The 15861-nt window shown below is 48.4% G+C and overlaps 1 protein-coding gene across 3 annotated transcripts in view; it reads left to right on the top strand.

The window, feature by feature from the left end:
• The first annotated feature begins 13654 nt into the window (after window positions 1–13654).
• AMBRA1 (autophagy and beclin 1 regulator 1) overlaps window positions 13655–15861 on the top strand; it is a 581139-nt gene continuing 578932 nt past the window's right edge. For all 3 annotated transcript variants that reach the window (XM_078684411.1, XM_078684412.1, XM_078684409.1), the window contains exon 1: window positions 13655–13794. The gene's annotated coding sequence lies outside the window, so the exon portion shown is untranslated. The remainder of the gene's footprint in view (window positions 13795–15861) is intronic.

Here is a 15861-nt window from a genome sequence, read left to right as displayed (position 1 = left end):
GGTGTGGAATCGGTTGAAGTACCAGTCGATCAAAGGGGTCCATATATATCAGCACATGTTTTGGGTTCTACTGATCAGTTTCTGGTCGATACAGGAGCTACTCGTAGCGCTCTGTCCAAACACTTGGTTCCAAGGGCTCCCCTGTATGGCGAAACAATAACTTCAATAGGGTTCGATGGAACACCTTCTCTTAGCCCATTGTCTCAACCCCTTACATTTCACATTGACAAATTCACTGCCCCATGTCCGTTTTTGTTATCTCCAAACACACCAGATAATATTGTGGGACTTGATATGCTAAAACATTTTCGAGCAACCATACGCTGTGCCCCTGAAGGGGTACGGGTTATTTTGAATGAGAACTATCCAGAGGTTGAGAGATCGTGCCTCATGCAGGAGGCCGATGATTTAGCTTCTCTTCCAAGCACTTTATGGGCCACTTCCGATACCGATGTGGGTCAAATGATTATTCCTCCTGTACGTATTACTGTAAAGGAGGGAGTGTCTTTGCCCCGTGTACCTCAGTAAAAGATCTCCAGAGAAGGCGAAGTGGCCTTGACACACATTGTGAATGACTTGATTATGGCAGGGGTGGTGGAGGAAGTTCCCTATAATGTTTGTAACAGTCCGATTCTTCCGATCCTGAAGAAAGACACAGATACTAAGATCTACCGTTTCATTATTGATTTGAGAGAAATTAATAAGATAGTCGTGTATCCGGTGGTGTCTGATATTACCACCTTACTTACTTTGATTCCACCCACAGCCACTACCTCCACGGTAATCGACTTGAAAAATGCTTTCTTTTCGATTCCCATTCATCCTGACAGTCGATATTTGTTCGGCTTCACATTAAATAACAAATCATATAGATTTTGTCGAGTTCCTCAAGGCTACACAGAAAGCCCTAGTATTTACAGCCAGGCTTTGAAAAGACAGCTTGATTCTTTTGACTTACAGTCTGGGGTGGCTCTTATTCAATATGTTGATGACATCCTACTTGCAGCAGACACGCGGGAACAATGTGAGGAGAGTACTCTCTCCCTACTTTCTTTTCTTGCTAAAAATAATCACAAGGTCTCAAGGAAGAAGTTGCAATATTGTAGACCAAAGGTGACCTACCTCCGTCATCTTTTGTCTAAGGAGGGGCGTGCATTGACATCAGACCGAATTCGAGCAATTTTAGATACGCCAGTCCCTTGCACTCAGAAAGATGTTCATGCCTTCATAGGTTTGACGTCCTTTTGTAGGCAATGGATACTAGGATTTTCGCACATTATAAAACCCTTGTTAGCGTTGTTGTCCAAAGCTACACCAATTCCCCTTGAATGGACAGATGAATGTCAGAATGCTTTTGAACAATTGAGACAAGCCCTTTGTTCTGCACCAGTGTTAGGTACACCAGACTATACAAAGATCTTCACACTGTATGTACATGAGAAGGATGGGTGTGCATTGTCAGTCTTAGTGCAGACACACAGAGATAAACAGAGACCTTGTGCATACTTTTCAGCAGTACTTGACCCTGTGGCTCGAGGATTGCCTGGATGTTTTCGAGCAGTTGCAGCAACAGCAGTAGCTATACGACAGAGTGAAGGAATAGTTTTGTCACACAAATTGTTGGTGTTAGTTCCCCATGCGGTAGATGCTTTACTGAACCAAACGAAAACACAGCATCTAACTAGCGCCCGTTTAACAGGATACGAGCTAACACTGTTGGCGCCACACATTACACTGAAGAGGTGCGCCACTTTGAACCCTGCTACTTTATTGCCATATCCTGTTGCTGAGACCCAGAAGGAAGAACATCATGATTGTGTTTTTCTGACTGAAGAACAAACAAAGGGTCGCATCGATTTACAGGATACGCCACTTCCAGATGTAGATGGGGAACTGTGGGTTGATGGATCGTGTTTAAAGTTGCCAGATGGCATGACTTCCGCAGCCAATGCGATCACGACACTTAAGACAGTGGTAGAAACAGCACGAATACCGCAAAAATCGGCCCAAGCAGCTGAATTGATAGCCTTAACGAAAGCATGTGAGCTAAGTGCTGGATTATGTGTGAATATCTACACTGATAGCCGTTACGCTTTTGGAATAGTGCACGATTTTGGCCTACGCTGGAAGGAACGAGGGTTTCTGACCTCGCATGGAGTACACATCATGCATGGAGAGTTGGTACGTGATCTCCTGAATGCATTATTATGTCCAAAGAAAGTAGCGATAATCAAATGTAGTGCACATAAGAAGGTGACAGACAAAATAGGACAAGGAAACGCTTTTGCAGATCGCATAGCGAGAGAGACTGCCATGTTACAAAATATCTCTCCTATGTATGTGGTGAGATCACAAGCTGAGCGATGGCATGATGCTAGAGAGGAAATACTAGACATACAAAAATCAGCATCTGAAGCAGAACTTGCAACCTGGTCAACAGAGGGAGTGTTGGATGATGAGGGTTGTTGGCGTAGCAAAGATATGGAGAGATGGAAATTGCCTGCCGCTTATTTGCAAGCAATGGTTCAAATGACACATGGGCTGGCACATGTTGGAGCTCTTGCAATTACTAAATAGCTTACACGAGTTTGGGAGCATCCTGAGATTGCCAGCACGGCCAAGAGAGTAGTGCAGACCTGTCTGATATGCCTACAGTACAATCCTGCTAAAGGGACTTATACTCCTAAAGGAGGGTTCGTTCCACCTACTGCACCATTCGAAGTACTGCAAATGGATTACATCCAGCTTGAGCGCTGTAATAACCTCAAATATGTCCTAGTGGTGGTGTGTGCCTTCAGCAAAGGGATTGAGGCTTACCCCACGAAGGATAATACAGCATTGACAACAGCTAAGGAGTTACTCAAAGAGTACTTCCCACGTTATGGTGTTTGTAAATTTTTGTGGAATGACAATGGTCCTCATTTTGTTGGGAAAGTAGTGGAGCATGTCCTGAAAGGATTGGGAATTAAACAGAGGTTCCATGCTGTATTCCACCCGCAGTCAGCAGGTCTAGTAGAAAGGTATAATGCGACTCTGAAGCTGAAGCTAGCAAAGATTGTGGCATCCACGTCTTTGAAATGGCCGGACGCTTTGCCTTTGGCATTACTGTCTATTAGATCAGTGCCACATTCCCGATCTGGCCTCACACCCTATGAAGTGGTGTTTGGAAGGCCTATGAATATCTGGGGAGTTCCAAAGCCTCGTTTAATACATGATGTGCCTTGTATAATGATGAACGATTATTTGGCACGATTAACAAATGATTTACTTTCTATTTATCAACAGGTTTGAGAAGCGCTCCCCGACAATTCTATTGGAGAGGCTCACGATCTCCGTCCTGGGGACCATGTGATGGTCCGCGTGTTTGAGAGAGCCAGCAGTTTGGAGCCGAGGTGGCGTGGCCCTGAACAAGTATTGCTGGCAACGCGGACGGCTGTGCGAGTCACGAATAAGAAGCAGTGGATACATTCCACTCACTGCCGTCGTGTCTCTCTGGATCTGGTGAACCCTGCGGTGCTGTCTGATTATCAAGACATCTTGGATGCAGAGAAGAGCCCAGCTGTTACGTCTCAGGAGTCGGAGGGAGCCTTCCCGTACCACACTGTTTCTGGAGGAGCGAAATATAACCTACGTCCACGGAAAGCAGTTATTTTGTGCAAGACTGGTTGAGTTACCGTTCTGAGGTTTGCGAAAACGGAAGCCGAGAATATCAAGGGGGGGGGATCAGTTCTGGCTAGTGTAGCGACACCCGTCTTGAATCTTGGAGAAGAAACCAGCGGCTACCTCTATCTCAGTACTCAATTTTTATTTTTTAGTTTGGTTTTTGAAAGATTTGTTCTTTGCACTATGGCACCTACTACGATGAGAAATAGAAGAATTCTGGGTGCAGTTCTTTTTGTTATGACTATAGTGGTAATAGCAGTAATAGCTTGGACTGTAGAACGATTGCTTCCTGCACGAGAATATTTACTGCCTACCACTCCAATCCCATCTGAACACTTCCATTTTACTCTGCCTTATCATGAAGAGAGACATAGACAGACTTATTGAATAACAGCTTCATTCAAATTGTGCATCATACTCACAACATGTCGAACACTTCGAACTGTTGGGTATGTGGAATGTTGCCTGGACATCAAAAGAAAGGAGGAAGTCCACTTATTCCTCTTCCATTCTCACATAATGGTTCTTGTAATGCTTGGTACACTCTTCTTTTTACCCTAAGATGGCCAACAAAAGGTGGACTACTCTTTCGACTAAACAAAGTGTGCTACAATGATAGAGATGGTTACCCACAAGCAGAAGGAACTAAATTTGAGTGGGAAGAATATCGACCGGACAATGTATCTACACCTCGTGTTTTCACTAATCAAAGACTTATAAATATGTCCAGTTTACATGTGATTACGGTTATTGATACTAAGGCTGACCTTTGTGTGAGGAATAAAGGAACAATTCCGGTAGGGAGAAGTGAATGTAATACTACTCTCACATTTGACACACCGAGTGGTATTGCTTTTGTAGCCTCACAAAATACTTACTTTATCTGTGGTAATAAAGGATATCATCGTCTTCCCATTGGGTGGTTAGGAACTTGCTATATATCTTTTGTATTACCCCCTGTATTTATTGCCCCGCCTATGTATCATAATGATTTTGTACTATATCATGATTTTATATTAAATAGGGTTAAGAGAACATTAGAGATTGAAAATGTAGACCAAACGGACACCTCCTTACAACAATATGTAGATTTTAATTTAGGCCTGTTTTCCTTTGTTGGTGCTGCCTTAAACAGCAGGAAAATAAGACGGCTAACATGTGTTGTGGAAGCTGTTGCTAATGAAACTGCCTCTGCTTTAGGGAACTTAACTGAGGAGCTCCAAATTACCAGAATTGTAACGCTTCAGAACCGAATGGTTCTTGATGTAGTATTGGCTGATCATGGGGGTGCATGTCGCATCATCGGAAGTAGTTGTTGTGTTTACGTCCCAGACAATTCGCCTTCTGTGTATGATGCTATTTCCAAATTGCACAAAATTGCTGCTGAAATTCACCCCGAAAATGGTACATGGCCATTCTCTAATTGGTTCTGGACTTTGCTGAGTACCTGGGGTTGGAAATTACTGACTAGCCTATGTATGATTATTGGAATACTCTTTTTCTTTTGTTTGTGTATTCAATGTGGCCCTACCTTATGCTCTGTATGTATTACGGCCTGTATCCCATCCAAACGAGCTATTGCCAAAAATGAGCAAATGGTTAATACAGAAGTGATGAAGATAATGATGATTAATATTGATGACGAGTATCCTGATTACTTCCATTATGAGGTAGCTTCAGCTAAATGCTAAAAGGGCCGTCTGTCGTAATTTGCCAGCAACTGAATTAGCATTTAGCTCAGCTACACGAACTTTCATCGTTAACTTGACCAAACGTGCGGGGGCCATTTTGTATTTCCTGGCTTCCATTTTGTATGAACATGCGGCCTCGTGGTCAGCATGCCCTTTTGTCCTTCCTCTGTACCAATGACCATTTATCTTGCCCAGCAACAGGCTATTTTTAGTACTGGTCAATCTCACGCATGCGCACTCGAACATTCAGGTTTATGAGCGGTCACCTCTTAGGAATGTTCTCCAAACTGACCAGTGGTACTAAACTCCTCCCACATGTTGGCTGTGTTCCAAAAATGCCCTTATATGTACCTAAACTGTGAAAAGAGTATACCGCCTACCTTTTTATTACTGTTAAACTTGTATAAAAGGGGTCGCGCACCGATGTTCGGTGTGATACTTCTTGCATTGCCGAAGGGTGCTGTAGGAATGTACCACCACCCCATGGGGTCTTAATAAACTTGTCTTTTGCATTTTCCAGTTTCCTTGCCAACTTCTATTCTATGGTGTTCAAGAGTTTTTTGCAGAGTATGTAGACCTGACGAAACCCAATACCACACTATCGCTTGGCGCGAAACGTCCAAACTGGCGCTCTGGAGGAAGGAGAGCGTGAACAAGAAGTTAATAACTATGGGGGGGTGGTGCGTGCATGCGAGGGTGATCCTTGAGCGTGTCTGTGAAGGATCAGTGTGCGTCATCTGGTCCTTGGCAGTGCCTGTACTTTGTAACTTGTGTTGTGAGGGAGGGCTGTAGTTGGGGGGGGGGGTCCCGACCTGCCACCTATAGGGCTACACTGCATCTGTGATCTGCGGGAGTTTAAGGACAGCACGTCTATGGTAGCCTCCAGTGTGCCACCTTGTGCGGTCTCTAACTAATGAGATCTGCTGTCTGGGGGGTGACTTGTGGCACAGGGATGGAGTCCCTATTAGATGATGCTTCATCGCTATCTTCTTCATCCGCTGAGGAGAACAGGCGCGGGCCCCTGTCCATGTCATCAGAGGGCGGTGAGGCTTGTAATGCTGTCAAGGCCCGCAGACCGTCTCGTCGTTCCTGCATAATTTGCTCCAGATCTGGGGAGCCTAGTGCGGGGCTCCGTGTTAAAGTGTTCTCCCCATCGCGCCGGTTGGTCGGATTACGTTTCCTGGGTCGTGGTGCCCTGCGTCTCTGACCGCGGCCGGTTCCTGATCCGGGCAGCTGCGGGCAGTGCGGGTCCGCCCAGTCCCTCGCTTCCTCCGCGCATGTAAAAAATAAAGTAGAGTGCGCTCTCTCTCTCCTGTTTGTTACATTTTGATTTCTTAGCTTCTGAGAAGTAATTAAATGGTAGAGTAAGGTCTCCCTTACCTGCAATGCAATTAGGTTAATTTAGACTGAGGTTAGTGTTCTGAATTTAACAGATGATTTATCGTCCCAGGGCAGCATCTGCTTCCCAGTTCTGTAGCATACAAATAGAGAACACCTTTTGCTCCGAATCTTATGGCTTTTGCTCCTGGGGATTTCATCTTGGGAGTGCACTGTAAGGTTAAAGTATAGGTTGTGGTCTACATAGTTAAATCGATTAGGACACTGAGTTGTCGCATAGCCTGAGAATAATATCATGGAACATAAATGGATTGGGAGGACATACAAAGTTAGATAGTTTAAACCACGTTGCAAAGTACGTTGATATTATTTGTTTGCAGGAAACATGGCTATGCGGCAACACCCCAGTGGTTGAAGGGTTTGTTCAAATTCATAAGTCAGCCAGTAAAATAAAAAAATGTGGTCGCCCGTTGGACGGCATTATGACTCTCACATCAACCAGGCTAGGGAAAAAGGCTAAGTTAATAAGCACAGCATGTAAATGGTTGTTGGTTTGTAAGGTGTTCCTGTCGAGTAGCGAAGGGAAGGAGGAGAATCTGATCCTTATAAATGTATATATTCAATGGAGTTCTCAAAAAGAATATGATACAGAAATGGGCTTTTTAAAAAGGATATCATTAATTTAAATGAAATGTATGGAACAGATGTAATAGTGATAATGTGCAAGTTTAACCATAAACTTAATCCGGGCAGCTGCGGGCAGTGCGGGTCTGCCCAGTCCCTCGCTTCCTCCGCGCATGTAAAAAATAAAGTAGAGTCGTTGTAGATAATTTTGAGTCTGGCGAGAAATAGTAGGGAATATTGAATGTCATTTGCCCGCAGCCTCCGTTTCACTTCCAGGAAGAGAGTTCTCTGCTGTTGCACCGCCTGTGCATAATCTGGAAAGACCACTACCTGTTTGTCCTCGACCCGGAGGGGGCCCAAACGTCTCGCAGCCCTGAGCACTGCATCCCGGTCTCTGAAGTGGAGGAAATTTGCCAGCATCGGGCGAGGGGGTGCTCCTGGTTGGGGTCTTTGCGCCGGGACTCTATGGGCGTGCTCGATGGAGAAGAAGGGCGACCGGGCGGCAGTTGGGGTAAAGGATTTCACCCATGCTTCCATGTGCCTCACCGGGTCTTGCCCTTCAATTCCTTCCGGTAGTCCAAGCACCCGTATGTTACAGCGCCTCGAGCGTCCTTCTAGCTCAACTATCCGTTCCTCCATCGCGGATAGGCTGGTCAGGACATCGTGGATTGTGTTTTGCTGTTCTTTCACTGTAGATTGCAGGTCCGCCATGAGCTTTCCCCCTTCGTTGACCTTTTTTTTTTTTTAACACATTTTATTATTGAAGTTTTGTATCAAATTTCAAGTAGTAAAGAAAATGCATATATTGACATCGATACAATTCAAAATCAGTTTACATAATACAGCTTCCAAAATTACTCAAAAAATGATTTCCAAATTTTATCAAATTTCCTTATCCCCCCAATTCGCTTTGCATACCAAAATTCGCTTGTTCTGACATTTCTCATTTTCTGAAACCAAATATTAAACAAAGGAGCTTGAGTTGATTTCCAATTCTGCAGAACCAAGGACCTCGCAACTGCCATCACAATAAATAAATAATAAATTAACCGACTGTCCAAACAAGCCTTCGTTGACCTTGTCGGACAGCTTTCGGTGGTCGTCTTAGATGAGGCTGATGTCGGTCGTTATAGTGCCCAGCCTTTCCTCCATAGATGCTCTGGAGAGTTCGATGGCCGCCAATACACGGTCCAATTTGTCCGATATGGATAGGTCGGGCGAAGTCGCTGTCGCCTTGGTCCCCGTCTTGTGCTATGGCATATTTTCTGGTGCCGTCTCTGGTACTGCGGTGGTTTGCGTGGCCCTAGGCTTCCCCATCCCGCCTCCCGGGGTGTCTTGTCTCTCCCAGGGCCGGGTGTCGTGGTGCTAGGCCCAGTAGGCACTATGCAGGGCCTGTCCTCCTCTGATGCTGGTTCTGGGTGAGAGCTGACCCCTATTCGCGCCTCTGGGCAGGTGTGAGCTCCGGTCCTTAGATCTGGGGGCGCTTTCCTATGACCGCTTGCCGTGGTGCATGCTGTGTGGGTCACTTAGCGGGGGCACTGCCGCTGTGGATGTAGGATCCTCCTTCCCTCCCTGGCCGCTTTCCCTGTTATTGGGCGACTGGTATAACCGGAGGGGTCCAGATCGGTATGGCTCCCTGAAGTATCCTGGGCCCAACGAATTGTGCCCAGTTGGCAGCGGGCTGGAGAAGGCTAGGCACTGCTCTGGGGTCCGAACACCCTTTCAGCCCTCCATCTCAGAGTCCGGCACTTATCAGAGTGTGTTTCAGTGTTGGGGGGTACCACCCCCCCGGTATCAGGTAGCCCCGGGGGGTCTCCCCCCACCACTCACCTTCTTGGGAGCTGTATTGATTACACCAGGCGGTCCGGATCATTGCACACTCCCTCGAATGACTCCTTAGACGTCTTCGCCGGGCGCCATCTCGATGGCCCAGGAGGGTGAAGCTACTCGGTGCTGCCAGATTACACCTGCCCCTCGCACTTCCTCCTCGTTGTCTTTACTGGCTGCGGAGATCTGGTGAGTCCATTCGCAGCTATTCACTACTGTGCATGTGGCAGGTGGGCTCGATGGCCCACTCGGCGTGTTCCGCGGTGACTCATGCATCCAGGGCTGCCATGCGACTCGCGGGCTGCCCCAATGCGTTATTTCACAGTTTTGGTGGTGCCCTGGGACGTGGCTCGCTCAGTGCCTCCAACCCCCTGGATGACGGGTAAAAGCGCGGGCGCCTGCCATATTGCCGCCCAGTGCCGGGTCCGTCACTGGCACTGTACTGCTCACTTTCCCCTTCTCTCCGTCCGCTGCAGCCTGGGCTCAACTCCAGTGGAAGCCCTGTGAGCTCCGGTGACTGGATGACTGGCTCTATGCCAGGGCCGACGCTGAAAAACAGCCGAAATGCCCGCCCACCGTGGAGCCTCAGCAAAATACGACCATCATCGCAGCCCGCTTGGCCACGCCCCCCACCGGGTCAAGACTGATTTGCATATGGCTGGGTTTGAACTGAGGAGGCACAGTGAGCTAAAGAACAATGTTGGATTCTTTTTTTTTTCTTCAGAGTTCTATATAGTGGGAACTTGACCCGAATCAGGTATTTGAGCGCTTTACATAGCACCAGTTGCATTACATGAGGATACATTCATTTTTGTTAGGCATGGGGAGATTAAGTGATTTGCCCAGAATCACAGGATGTTCAGCATCATTGCCAAGACTCGAACAGATTCGAGGTCGACCACCCTAGCCGTTGGGCCAACTCCTCTCAACCCAGATGTGTTGCTGGGTGTGAGTGTCGGAAAAGTTTCAGCGCTTCATCCATCATCTACTTGTGTTTGCTTTGTTCGCCCTAAGTTGGCAGGGTATGCCCAGACATTATTCCCTTGCTCACTTTGCCACTGGATTCAAGCTAACATGGCTGATGAGGGGTATTACATGTAACCGGACCCAGCGTGATATTTTCCGGTCCAGGGAGGAGCTGGCTTGGCAGTTCGGGCTGGGCTGTTCCCAGGGTCAAGACTGATTTGCATATAGCTGTGCCTGAACTGGGGTGGTGAAGTGAGCTAAAGAATGATGATGAATTCAACCCAGATCTGTGACTGGGGGTGAGTGTCTGAAAAGTTTCAGCGCTCCGTCCATCATCTCCTTGTGTTTGCTTTGCACGCCCTAAGTTGGCAGGGTATGTAGTTTTACAATCTAAAGGCATTGTTGGCTCTGCCTTGAACTGGCTGGCGAGTTTTCTCACTAACCGAACGTTTCAGGTTTTTTCCCCAACAGCCAGTTCCAAATCCCATAACTCCCCCTATGGAGTGCCCCAGGGCTCTATCTTAAGCCCACTGCTCTTCAACATTTACATCAGCCCTCTAGCATCTCTAGCAGAAGAAGCTGGGCTTACTATTTATTCCTATGCTGATGACACCCAGATTATCTTTTCTTTATCTACCAAAGACTCTTCGAAGGTTTCTTCTCTTCAATCAGGATTACAAGCAGTTGCTGGATGGATGCATACTAATAAGTTAAAGTTGAATGGTGGAAAAACAGGGCTTTTAATTTTCGGTGGAACCAAAGCTCTCGGGGGCCCGCAGCACTGGCCTTTGCAAATGGGTGCCCTTCCCCTATCATCGCAATTTGTTTGCAACCTTGGAATTATTGTTGACAAACAACTGTCCATGCGGCAACAAGCGGTCAAGGTTGCATCTACTTGCTTTGGAATTTTAAAGTCCTATGGATGCTGCCACTTATGACTCAAAAAACTGTGGTTCAAGCCTTAATCGTATCCAGATTGGAATATGGTAATGTTTTATTTCTAGGTGCCGACAAGGATGTAATCAGGAGGCTTCAAGTGGTCCAAAATTCAGCGGCCAGACTACTATGTCAGTCACCTTGAATGGCTCCCATCACAGGGACTCTCAGGGATCTACACTGGCTAAAGATTGAAAACCGGCCTAAATTCAAAGCCTTTTGTTATATGCACAGAATCAATGCCGGTATTGCCCTCACTACCTTAATGCACTACTTCAACCGTACAGCCCCTCTCGCCTTCTTAGATCTTCAAGTCAGACAAAGTTTGTAGTCCCTAGGTTTAGACTTGCCCGCATGAGCGGACGATTTTTGCCTACTTGGCCCCGTCTCTATGGAATTCACTACCACCCTCATTGCGTTTTGAACAAAATTATGTTACATTTCGGAAAAGCATCAAAATGTGGTTATTCAACGCCCAAGCTTTGACCCGCTGCTCCCTTCTTTTATTCATGTATCTGTAGGCGCCGGGAAACCTCCGGGTAGCTGTCGCGCCATATAAATTTAAATATATTAATAATATTAATGCCCAGATGTGGGTCCCTTGCTCACTTTGCCACTGGATTCAAGCTACCCTGGCTGATGAGGGGTGTCACCCCGAAACCGCTCCCAGGATGCTTGTTTCCAGTCCTGGGTAGACCTGGCTAGGCAATTCAGGCTATACTGTTCCCAAAACGCCTCGGCACGACTGATCCTCAACGTACCACCCCACGGCCACATCACCCCCCACCTGAGAAACCTGCACTAGCTTCCCGTCAATAAGAGGATATCCTTCAAGCTTTTCACCCACGCACACAAGGAACTCCACAAGACCGGCCCAGTCTACCTCAACAGACGGCTCTCCTTCTACATCCCCAACCGCCAGCACCGCCGACCTCTCACTCGCCACCGTCTCATGCATCCGAAAAACAACCACCGGTGGGAGATCCTTCTCCCACCTCGCCACCAAGACAAGGAACACCCTCCCACTGAGCCTACGACAGACCCAAGACATGCTGACCGTCAGGAGGATACTCAAGACCTGGCTACTCTATCATTAGTGCCCCCCACCCCCCAGCGCCTTGAGACCCTCACGGGTATGTAGTGCGCTTTACAAATGATTGATTGATTGATGAGGCAGAGGGTCAAGCCTGTATGGCTGGGTCTGAACTGGGATGGTGAAGTGAGCTAAAGAACTATGATAGATTCAACCCAGATCTGTGACTGGGGGTGAGTGTTTAAAAAGTTTCAGTGTTGCATCCATCATCTCCTTGTGTTCATCTCCCTGTGTTTGCTTTGTATGCCCTAAGTTAGCAGGGTATGCCCAGACAAGGGTCCCATCTCAGTTTTCCACTGGATTCAAGCTAGCCTGGCTGATGAGGGGCGTTATCCTGAAACCGGTCCCAGGATGCTTGTTTCTGATCCAGGGAAGACATGGCTTGGCAGTTTGGGCTGGACTGTTCCCATGAGGCACAGGGTCAGACTGATTTGCATATAGCTGGGTCCAAACTGGGGTGTCGAATTGAGTTAAAGAATGATGTATGTAAAGCGCTCTGATACCCTCTGGTCTAGCTAGTGCTATATAAAATTGTATGAATTAAAATGATGGATTCAACCCAGATCTGTGACTGGGGGTGAGTGTCTGAAAAGATTCAGCGCTCCGTCCATCATCTCCTTGTGTTTGCTTTACCAAAAGTTTAACACAATTATAGTCTGAATATTCATAAAAGCCTCTGCTAACGCAGATGAACTAGGGAGGCGGTTAATTGAGCGGGGTCTGCTGAGGTGCCTGACAAGGTTGCTGCTGTGGGAGCTTCGTTCACACACAGTTCTTGGAGGGCCGCTCCAGCTCTTGGCCAGCGCAGGGACAGTGCATAGATCTGCAGCACAGGCTGGGCCTCTCACCCACACAAATGTCCAGCCCTGTATTCTAAAAACAGCACAGAGTTCATTTTTAAAATAGATCAATATTTTAGCAACCAGCACAAATTGATATGTACTCGCTCAACCGGGAAAACTTGAGCCCAGTTGCATACATGCCAACATTTTAGGACAGGGACGTGGGAGATTTAAAATAATAAAAAAAATGGGAGAATGAAAATTCTCCATTGACTTCTATTGCAGAAAATGCAATTTCAGGCGGGAGACAGCTGAAATAAAGCCATTTTTGGCTTGAAAATCGGTAGTTTCCCTCCTGAATCGGGTCTATTGGCCTGTATGAAGTTGTGCGCCTCTCGCCCCATCCAACAACGCTTGGCAGCAACAAGGGACCTCAGGTTCGATGCTCCCGGAATGTTGTGTTCGAGCCGGTCGTTCGGCGCTCGATTTTATAGACGTCGCTCGATGCTTTCTGCGCTCTCCGTGGAACCTTGTAGGCCCCGCTTCCTGGTGTGCGCACGCGTACTTGTCTACACAGGAGTGGCCATGTTAGAGTCAGGCAACGCCTATGTGATTGGAATCACCCTGTCATCTGTCTTGAAAGGGAAGCAGCCGAAGAAGCGCCTGACCTTAACTTGGCTGCCGCTTTGGGCGCATGCGCAGAGCCAGCAGCACGCGAAGCCTGCGGTTTGAGCCGTTCCTCGGCGCTCCATCGATGCTGTCGGCGCTCCCTGCCATCGATGCTCTCGGCGCTCCGGGGCTCACGGGTCCAGGAAAGAGGCGGCCACAGAGTGCACGCAGCAGCCCCACCCCCCCTGGAGCCGGAGAGGAGCAGGTAAGACCCCCCCCTGGGCCCCCGTGAACACTCTCAGCCCCCGGAGCCCCCCCGCAGTCCGAGCCCCCGCCCCCCAGGCCTGGCGAAGCCCTGTGGCCCGGCCAGGGCCCCTGCGCGTGAGGGTGTCTGGCCCCTGTCACTGACGCCCCCCGTCCTCCCCCAGCCTCGAGGACCGGCGCCCTCCACTGCCCCTCGAGGCCTGCAGGGCCAGCAGACAGCCCCCCCTCCTACCCCCCGGACAGATGTGAGCGGCCAGCAGCGGGGGCCAGGGCCCCCCACAGCCAGTGCAGAGGAGAGGCATGCCTGCCCCCAGCAAGCATCATATGCTCCCTCCGTAGGAAGAGGCCTAGACCCTGCTCTCTGGGGGGGGGGGCAGTGCCCCCCACAACAAGCACAGACGTGGCATCACTGGGGAGAACCAGAGCTGCCCCCAGCAAGCAGCAGATGCTCCCTCCGTAGGAAGAGGCCTAGACCCTGCTCTCTGGGGGGGCAGTGCCCCCCACAACAAGCACAGAGGAGTGCCATGCCTGTGGAGCTGCCAGAGCTGCACCCCAGAGAGCAGCATATGCTCTCCATAGACAGAGGCCTAGACCCTGCTCTCGGGGGGGGCAGTGCCCTCCACAGCGAGCACAGACGTGGCATCACTGGGGAGCAGCCAGAGCTGCACCCCATGCCCCCAGCAAGCAGCAGATGCTCTCTCCATAGACCGATGCCTAGACCCTGGAACCAGAAGCAGGAGCCATGGCCAACAAGAGGGGCCAGTGCCCTCCACAGCAGGCACAGACGTGGCATATCTAGGGAGCAGCCAGGGCTGCCTCATATGCTTTTAGCAAGCTGCATATGCTCTCCATAGACAGAGGCCTAGACCCTGCTCTCTGGGGGGATTGTGCCCTCCACACTAAGCAGAGGCCTGAAAACAAAATACATGCACAACAAAATAAGCACCCCCTTCTTAAAAGGCATATTAAGAGCCATGGTCCTTTCGAGTCACCAGGAAGGGACATATTGTCTCCCCAGCATTCACAGAGAGATAGTCCTGCCCCTCTTACACCCCAGCCAGATGTCTACGTCTACATCTGGAACCAGCCGCAGGAGCCACGGCCAGCAAGAGAGGCCAGTGCCCTCAACAGCAAGCACAGACGTATGGCATCCATGGGGAGCAGCCGGAGCTACAGTCCCAGCATATGCTCTTTCCATAGGTAGAGGCCTAGATCTTGCTCTATGGGGAACATTGTGCCTCAGCAAGCAGAGGATCTGCCAACCCCAGCAAGTAAGCCCCCCTTGTTATCAGGCACGGCCCCTTTCCAGCAACCAAGCAAGGACATAGTGTCTCCACAGCATTCAGAGAGAGGTCTGCCCCTCCCACTCAGAGCTAGATGTCTTGTGTCTACACCAGCCATCAGTAGCATACGCACTACCCAGCAAACAGAGCTCAGTACCTTCCCCAGTGTGCCAAGCCTGCAAACAGTGCCACGTGCCCTCTTCAGAATTATTGGTAACTTATTTAATTTCCCAAAGATTAATTGATTCTGAAAAATAGAGTTTTTGCATTGAAAATACCCATTTTCATGTGCAGTAAATAAACAGTCCCCGTTTATCAGCTTGTCACTTTAATCAGCTACTCAGTTGCACAAATGCCTCACATGGGTAGATTCTGCTTCAAATGCCAAGGCATTAAAGTCACATCACATGTATAATCACCCTGATGCCAAATAAACATATATGTCAATAATACTCCCCATTAAACTACACTATTTTGCCAAGCATGTCTACCGTAATGGGCAGGATTCCCACAATATGTCACTCATGGCCAATATGATGCAAGTGCAGCCACTATTATGTAAGGGATGGACACAATTAGGTCAGTCATGGTCACGCTATGATAATGATTGCTAGACAAAGAATGCCCAAAATACATCAGATATGTTTTTTATTGTACCAGGATGGACAAAGTTGTTCCTTAGATGAACCCGGAATGATGGTGCGTAACACATCCCTTTGTTGGTACTTCACACCATGCATAATTTTTAGGGAGCAACAATTTAAGGGAGAAAGACCATGTAAGAC

Source organism: Lissotriton helveticus, chromosome 3_2 (genome assembly GCF_964261635.1).
Source record: "Lissotriton helveticus chromosome 3_2, aLisHel1.1, whole genome shotgun sequence".
NCBI classification, from domain to species: Eukaryota; Metazoa; Chordata; class Amphibia; order Caudata; family Salamandridae; genus Lissotriton; species Lissotriton helveticus.
Note: the sequence above shows the minus strand (reverse complement) of the source record. Positions and strands in the feature narration are given on the sequence as shown.